Genomic DNA, 7,851 nt, shown 5'->3' on the forward strand with positions numbered 1-7,851 from the left:
GCAAAAAGTGGACACACTGAAGCAACTGAGCATGCAGGCACTCACAGGGATACATAGAGATCTAGCTATGAAATAGCGATGACACCCCACTCCACTGGCCTGGAAAATCTCATGGGCAGAGGAGCCTGGTAGGCTGCAGTCCATGGGGTCGCTAAGAGTCGGACACGACTGAGCGACTTCACTTTCACTTTTCACTTTCATGCATTGGAGAAGGAAATGGCAACCCACTCCAGTGTTCTTGCCTGGAGAATCCCGGGGACGGGGGAGCCTAGTGGGCTGCCGTCTATGGGGTCGCACAGAGTCAGACACGACTGAAGTGACTTAGCAGCAGCAGCAAATATAAATAATAGACGGATGGATAGATAGCTATATACGTGGGCTTTCCAGGTGGTTCAGCAGTAAAGAATCCCCTACCAATGCAGGAGACTTGGGTTAATTCCCTTGGTGGGGAAGATCCCCTGGCTGGAGGAGGAAATAGCAACCCACTCCAGTATTCTTGCCAGGAAAATTCGATGGACAGAGGAGCCTGCTGGGCTGCAGCCCATGGGGTCGCAAAGAGCTAGATAAGACTAAAGGACAGATAGATACAGATATACAAATGATAGGTGGATACACAGATGATGGATTGATCTGTCACGCAAAAGAAATACTAAGACTTTGGACTCAACGCTTGCCATAAGCTACTAACCTATAGATTTATTCTTCAGGTATTTCTAGAACACTTGGGAAAGAACCTGAATCAGTGCAGAGGTGAAGAAGAGAAGGTGATTTAGGCAACAAACGCCAGAGACTATCACTCCCTGGACCAAAAGTGGGTGGCACCGGAGCCCTGCGGCTGGGAGAGAGGGCACGCGGCCAGCAGAGGTGAGGCCACAAAGTGAGCCGCAAGGAGAGCGACGAGAGACTGGGAGGCCGGCGGGCGGGCAGGCCTGGGGGTTGAGGGGCTCTGGGTGCCGGGCGGACGCGGGGGGCGGGGCGGGGGGCGGGGCCTCGGAGCGGGGGGGCGGGGGCGGCCGGGAGCCCAGGCGGCGCCGCAGCCCCAGCCCGGCTGACTGACGCGCGCGAGCGGCGGGCTCCGCGCATCCCAGGCTCCCGCGCCGCGCTGCTGCCTACCCACCCGGCGGCTCCGCGGCGGGGCGGAGTCCGGGAGAGTTTGCCCCGGAGCTCGGGGAACTTTCCAGCCCAAGCTCCGCTTCCGCGAAAGCGCTACCTGCCGGCGCCCTCAGCTGCCCGCGCCGCCTGCGAGGTACCTACGGGGGATCGGCGCGTGGGGGAGCGGGGGTCCGGGATTGGGGGGACCGAGATTTCGGGGGCCGAGATTGCAGAGCGCCGCTAGTTCCCTGCGGAGGAGAGAGGTCTGGGTGGGCGGGAAGTGCATCCTCCCCTTTCCAGGTGCTTCACCTCTGCGGGAGGCATCTTTTCTTTCTACCTCTAATCCCCCACCCCCCACCCCCACCCCCGCCCCATTTGAACCCATTCCCGCTCACTTTATTGACTGTGCTGAGGGGAGGGGGATCCGGGAGATGAAGGGGGTGCGAAGACTTGGGGAGGGCCGGAGGAGGAGGAAGGATGCCTGAAAACTTGGGAGCTACCTGTGCTGGATTCCTGGGCTCCGCGGGGCTCCCTGCTACCCGGGGTTCGCGTGGAGCCCCCTCTCCGGGACAAAACAGGAAAGAAGACACCAGAAGGAGCGGTCTTGAGTGTCTGCTGCCGGTTTATCCGGTCCTCCGGCGTGTTTGGCACCAAGAAGAACATCTCTGCTGGAGTGCCCCCTTTTTGCATCTGTCCCACACTCCCGGACCACGCATAGACTCCTGCTGAGGCTGCGGGCCATGTGGGAGCCCAGATTCCATCGGGCCGGGCCGGGCCGAAGGGTTGGGGGCGCCCTGGGGAGGGGGCTCGAAGTGGGCTGGGGGGAGTAGGAACTGCGCGGGGGCTTTGTGGCCCCAGTTGTCACTTTCACACGGTCCCCCGCTCTCTCTTCTGCCCGGTCCCCACATCCTGCCCATCCGCGTGCTTCGGTTAGGAGGCTCGAGGTTGTCGTGTTTGATACCTGTCAGGAGTTATTTCCAACTAAGTTCACAGGAGCAATGGTGGAGCGGCCGCGGGTCTTCCTGCTCTTCCTGCAGGTCCACCCCCAACTCCCTCCCACCCGCAAACCGGTCCTGAACAGTTCCCAGGGTCTCCAAAGGGTTACGAAGGAAATACTACAGAGCCTGCGCTGGTGTGACTTTCCCCCCATTCTGTTCTCACGACCAAATCCAAACACGGTGGGGCTTTCATAGGACTCTCCTTTAGCAGTTTTTCTAGTAATTAAGAGTATCATTTAGCAGTATTTATTTTTTAGTTTAACCTCAAACTTTGCGTTAATCCCTCTGTATACAGTTTTATCTGTGTTTGTCACAATGCCATTGAGTTTAAAGGACAGGATGTGGGCTTCTTTTAGGCTGATATATATATATATATATATATATATATATATATATACACACACTAAAATACAGTGTGAGTTGATACTTATCTGTCTTCCTAGTTGGGTGGCCTGGCACCTGCAGGTTCCAGTACATAATTATAATACCATATGCCTGGCTCCCAAACTGAGGATAAGGAGACTGTTACTGTTTTTCAGGGGCAAGGGTATCTTGGACTCTCAGATTTTATGATTGCTCAGAGGGTTTCTGTTTTTTTTTAAGGGCTTCAAATCAGCGTGAATCAGATATACAGAACAAAATTACAATTCTATCCCACGCATCCAAAAAGAATATAATACATGGGCACTGGTAGTTGACTCAACTGTTGAGGAAAAATTTAAGTCCTCTCATCACAAAGAAACATTTTGATCAAATATCTTGCGTAAGAAATAACATGCATTGAATGACTTGAGAAAATGAGGAGGATTTTCCTCTGGCCTCATATAGGTTTTATCTCTTTTATTATAGTAACATCCTTCAGAAAATGAGCCTTGCAGAGAGTTATTGGTATGTATTGACCAAAACACCATATTTTTTAATACAGAGGCTTGGTGACAGTCCAAAAATGTAAATGTTTTAAATCATTACCAACCATCTGTTCTCTCCCACTCACTTAAAGCCCAATGGTTTATTTTCACAGGTATCAAAACATACATCCTCATTTCATACATTTCCATGAATATCCCTAAAGCTACTATGGTTTCTGATCTTGACCCAAGTTCAGCAACTGTTGTGTTTGGCTGATTACCCTGTAAGCTCCTCTCATTTTTTTTTCAATGAAAGAAGAAATCAAAAAAGTTGTAAAGCCTTTGGCCAAGGCTGGTGTATACTCCAGTGAAATCTCATTGCTCTTCCCCCACCCCACCCCCACCTTTTTGTTACCAACAGAGGCTGAGAATTAGTACAGCTGCAGGCCTGTCCTGATGACATTCTTTCCCTTTCTTCCTGGTCACAAGGGTAGCATAGGGGCTCTCAAGCAGTGCATTAAACAGCCCCATGACTCCTGAAATTTAGTGTGATTTTCAGAAGGTTATAACATCTTCCCAGGAAAAATTGTCAAAATGGGAGACTCACGTAATATTCCAAACCCCGAATTAAGTAGACTTAGGATATACACATTATTTCCTGCACAAATATTGGGTATGCATAATGTAGAGTATTATTTCGGATATGAATAAAATATGTCTACATTAGTTTTCTTTAGATTTGTGTTAGGGGATCTGGATGAGTTTGTATATAATCAGCATACAGAGTCACACTCTTAGTTTTGTTCACGTCCTCATTAAAGTAAGATTTGAGGTTTTGAGTCCTTCTACCCTCAGTCCTGAAATGTTCTCCCTTTGGGGGATGTTTACTTTAGCTGGAACCGCAATGTTAGGATATTTTTATTACTTAAAATCAAAGTTGCATAATAATAAAAATATTGTTCCTTCGATGTGTTCAAAATGTTGGGAATTTCTTTTTACTCAAATCTGGGTGTAATGTCCCAAAGCACTTTCATATTTTTAAGGAAAAAGATACTGGCAGTCTTGCTCATGTTTTGCAAATAATTGATGCCTACTTGGAAGAATATCAGAAACCATAGGAGGGTGGGATTTCCATGCTCTTACCTGCTACACTGCCCTGTCCTGCCCTAGGCTTGAAAGTACAAAACTCTCCTTACTTTCTCCCAGGATAGCCTTGAAAAGAATGAACCCAAACTATAGATAATTTGGAAAGTAAAGTTGCTTTTAAAAAATATGGTCTAATTTAGACCTTTGGAAAGACATAAGGCTGTATTACATCTAATTTTTCTATGTACTAAAAATGAATTATAGAGGGGGAACAGCTTAATCACGTATAGTAAGCACTCTGAATTATTCATGTTAATGAGAGGAATAGAGGCAAAGATAATCCAAAATCATCGTTATTTAAAAAGTCATTTGTGTTTGTCTTTGGAATGTATTGTATGTTTGACTTAAAAAAGATATTCATTGTTACTGTGGGCAAGTTGCCTTTCTAATTACTTTGGTTTAGGTTAATTTTTAAATGAGCTTACATATCTCAAACACAAAAACTGATTTATGGGGTGGGGGGCACATGGGCCCAGAAACAAGCTGGGTGACAGAAATACGCAAAGCTGGTATGAAAACTTTGCAGTAAATTGTATATCACTCTCAGACAGGTAACCAAGGCTTGATTCCATACCTACTTAATTAATTTGTGTTAAGGATTAGATATGTTCCTAGAAAAAGCCCTTCAATCAAAATTTGAGAAATTCATCCCCACTTTGTATGTAACAGAGGTGATTACTATGTTTTCAGAAGATAATAGGTGCTTCAGAAAACCAACTAGAAATATTCTAATTGTTTAAATCTCACCAAACTGAATTTTTTTAAGCCTGGAATTTTCCTAAAGCATGCACATGTGTATATGTTAAGGTAATACTCCAATGCCTTATTTTTATGCATATGTTTCAAAAGCAAAGATAGCAAGTTGTCATCAGGATAAGGAATTTGGTCCATTTGCTCTCTGCACCTAGGCTCCAAATCAAAATTTTATCAAAAAGAAGCTCTCGAATATCTATTGTTATGGAGGACCTGGTTAGATAAAAGTAGTTGAAGTTCAGCAACACCGCCAATTTAACAGATTTCTCTTGTGTTTTTCAAAAGCTCCAGGGCAAAATTGGTTGTGGATGAAATAGTTACTTGGACAAGAAGTTGATTCACACCATAGCACTTGCTCTTAAACACCTCCTCTGTGGTCAGTGTTCAGTTGTGTATAGATTTTGTTGAATTGTTATCTCTGTGGACTATTACAATTTAAAAAAACCTCTATGGAGAAGGTTAAAGCTGCCAGAATATATGATTGGCTAGGCAGATAGATAAGATCGTTTTTATTTCAAGAATTAAAAGCAAAACATAAAACTGACTTTTACAACAGTAAGCAGGATGAAACTGAAAAAGTAGCTGTCCCCTTCAGATTGGTGATTCTGTTCTCCTAATAAATGTGCCAGCTCTATCAGATGTCGGGGGGCTTCTTTTTTAAGAGGGCATTTTTGTTTTTCATAAGACATGACATTTTTTAGCAGACTTGACTGAGTACTTGAAAAAATACATTGTGGTTGGAAAGATAATTCACACCCACAAGATTTATTTTATATACATTTATTAAAGGAATCAGTTTCTTCTGAGCAGTGCCTAAGTCTTAGAATCAAAATTATGCATTTTGTGATAGAGCTGGAAAGGACCTTAAGAGCAATTTATTCCAGTGCCCTTATGTTACAGTTAAGAAGATGAGGGCCCGCAGTGATCCTGGTGAGCTGCTGAAGGTCACCCCGGTGGTTAATGGCAGAGCAGATACTGGAAACTGGACTCACTCCTCATCCAACACCCTTGACTTAAGATTAGTAGCTGGATGGGGGAGTTAACTCTTTCTGGCCATCAGGGTGTCAGATGTACACGAGAAAGTGAAGTGGTACAGAGGGACACACAGGAGGCTTGTAGGTTTTCTGTCTTCCATCATCCACTGTCATTCACTGTGGAGCAAACTGTAGTCCTCAACCCTCTCAGACTCTTGTCCTCTTCTTTAAAAACAAATATTGATTTATTTTTGGCTGTGCTGGGTCTTTGTTGCTTCACGGGCTTTTCTCTAGTTGCAGGAAGGGGAGGCAACTCTAGTTGTAGTGTGCAGGCTTCTCATTGCTGTGGCTTCTCTTGTCGTGGAGCGCGGGCTCTAGGGCGAGAGGGCTTCGGTAGTTGCAACACGTGGGATCAGTCCTCATGGCTCCTGGGCTCTGAAGTATTGGCTTAGTAGTTATGGTGCACAGGCTTAGTTGCTCCAAGGCATGTGGGATCTTCCCAGACCGGGGATTGAACCTGTGTCTCCTGCATTGGCAGTTAGATTATTCAGTGAGCCACGAGGGAAGCCCTGTCTTCCTCTTAATAACAGATATTTTGGGTCTCCCCCTTGGTGTCTTGAAATGTAATTCATCAATAATATGATCACTGAATATATTTGTCATGAAAAGGAGCAATAAAATAAAAATAATTTGTTGTACAATGTGCATTTCACTGTGCTAGTGTTTAAGAGTGACTTCACTGGAACACAGTAAAGAGGTCTGAGGCTTGCTTGCATGTTTATATAATGCATACATTTGGGTTTAAGACAAATAAAAACATCAGAAGACCTTCCATACAGGGAGTACAGGAAAATGAAAGGAGAATAGACTAAAAGTAGCATTAGGATGATTATAAGCCAGACATTTGTGTATAATAACAGAGAGAAGAAAATGATGGTAATTGTTGTAGGAAAAATATGCCAAGTCAAGTTACAGACAGTCAGAATGGAGAAAACGTGGAAGCGTGATATTTCGCGAATGAAAGGCTAAATACTAAGGCTAAATTAATACTGTTCCACCAAAATCCCCACACTGCTTTATGTGGCATTTTCCCCTTGTTACTAATGTGAACTCTGTGTCAAGGGACTCTGCAGACTACCCACCATTTCATCAATAAAAGCAAATACGATATTTCCACAATGGAAATTATTGACAGTGCTGATGCTGCCCTTTTCAATTTATTTTCTGTTAATATTGTAGTTCATTAATTCTAGATTTAGAAGAAAGATTATACAAAATGATTGAATTATTACTCACAGCAGCCTTGCTGTAAACCACCAGGGTTTTGGTGGAAATTCCTTTAAAATGCTTAGTTATGATTATGTACCAGATTCTGCAAGTTGATATGCATTACAAATTTAGTTCAGGGGAACACTGCTTGTCACTAAGTCGTGTCCAACTCTTTGCAGCACCACAGACTGTAGCTTGTCAGGCTCCTCTGTCCATGAAATTTCCCAGGCAGGAATACTGGAAGGATTGCCATTTCCTTCTAAATGGGCTCTTCCTGACCCAGGGATCGAACCCGGGTCTCCTGCTTGGCAGATGGCTTCTTTATCCCTGAGCCACCTGGGAAGCAACACTGCATGTTGTGCTTGGTCGCTCAGTCGTGTCCGGCCTTTTGTGACCCCGTGGACTGCAGCCCTCCAGGATCCTCTGTCCATGGGGATTCTCCAGGCAAGAATACTGGAGTGGGTTGCCATGCCCTCCTCCAGGGGATCTTCTCAACCCAGGGATCGAATCCAGGTCTCCTGCATTGCAGATGGAGTTTTTTTACCGTCTGAGTCACCAGGGAAGCCCAAGAAAACTGGCGTGGGTAGCCTATCCCTTCTCCACTGGAACTTCCTGACCCAGGAATTGAACCAGGGTTCCTGCAGTGCTGGTGGATTCTTTACCAGCTGGACTACCAGGGAAGCCTGTTGTTTGAGATATTTAGGGGAAATTCTTCATCAAAAAGTCCCTAAGAATGAATAGAACTCTCCTCCCTTAATGATGGGACAAACC

Source organism: Budorcas taxicolor, chromosome 22, assembly GCF_023091745.1.
Source record: "Budorcas taxicolor isolate Tak-1 chromosome 22, Takin1.1, whole genome shotgun sequence".
NCBI lineage: Eukaryota > Metazoa > Chordata > Mammalia > Artiodactyla > Bovidae > Budorcas > Budorcas taxicolor.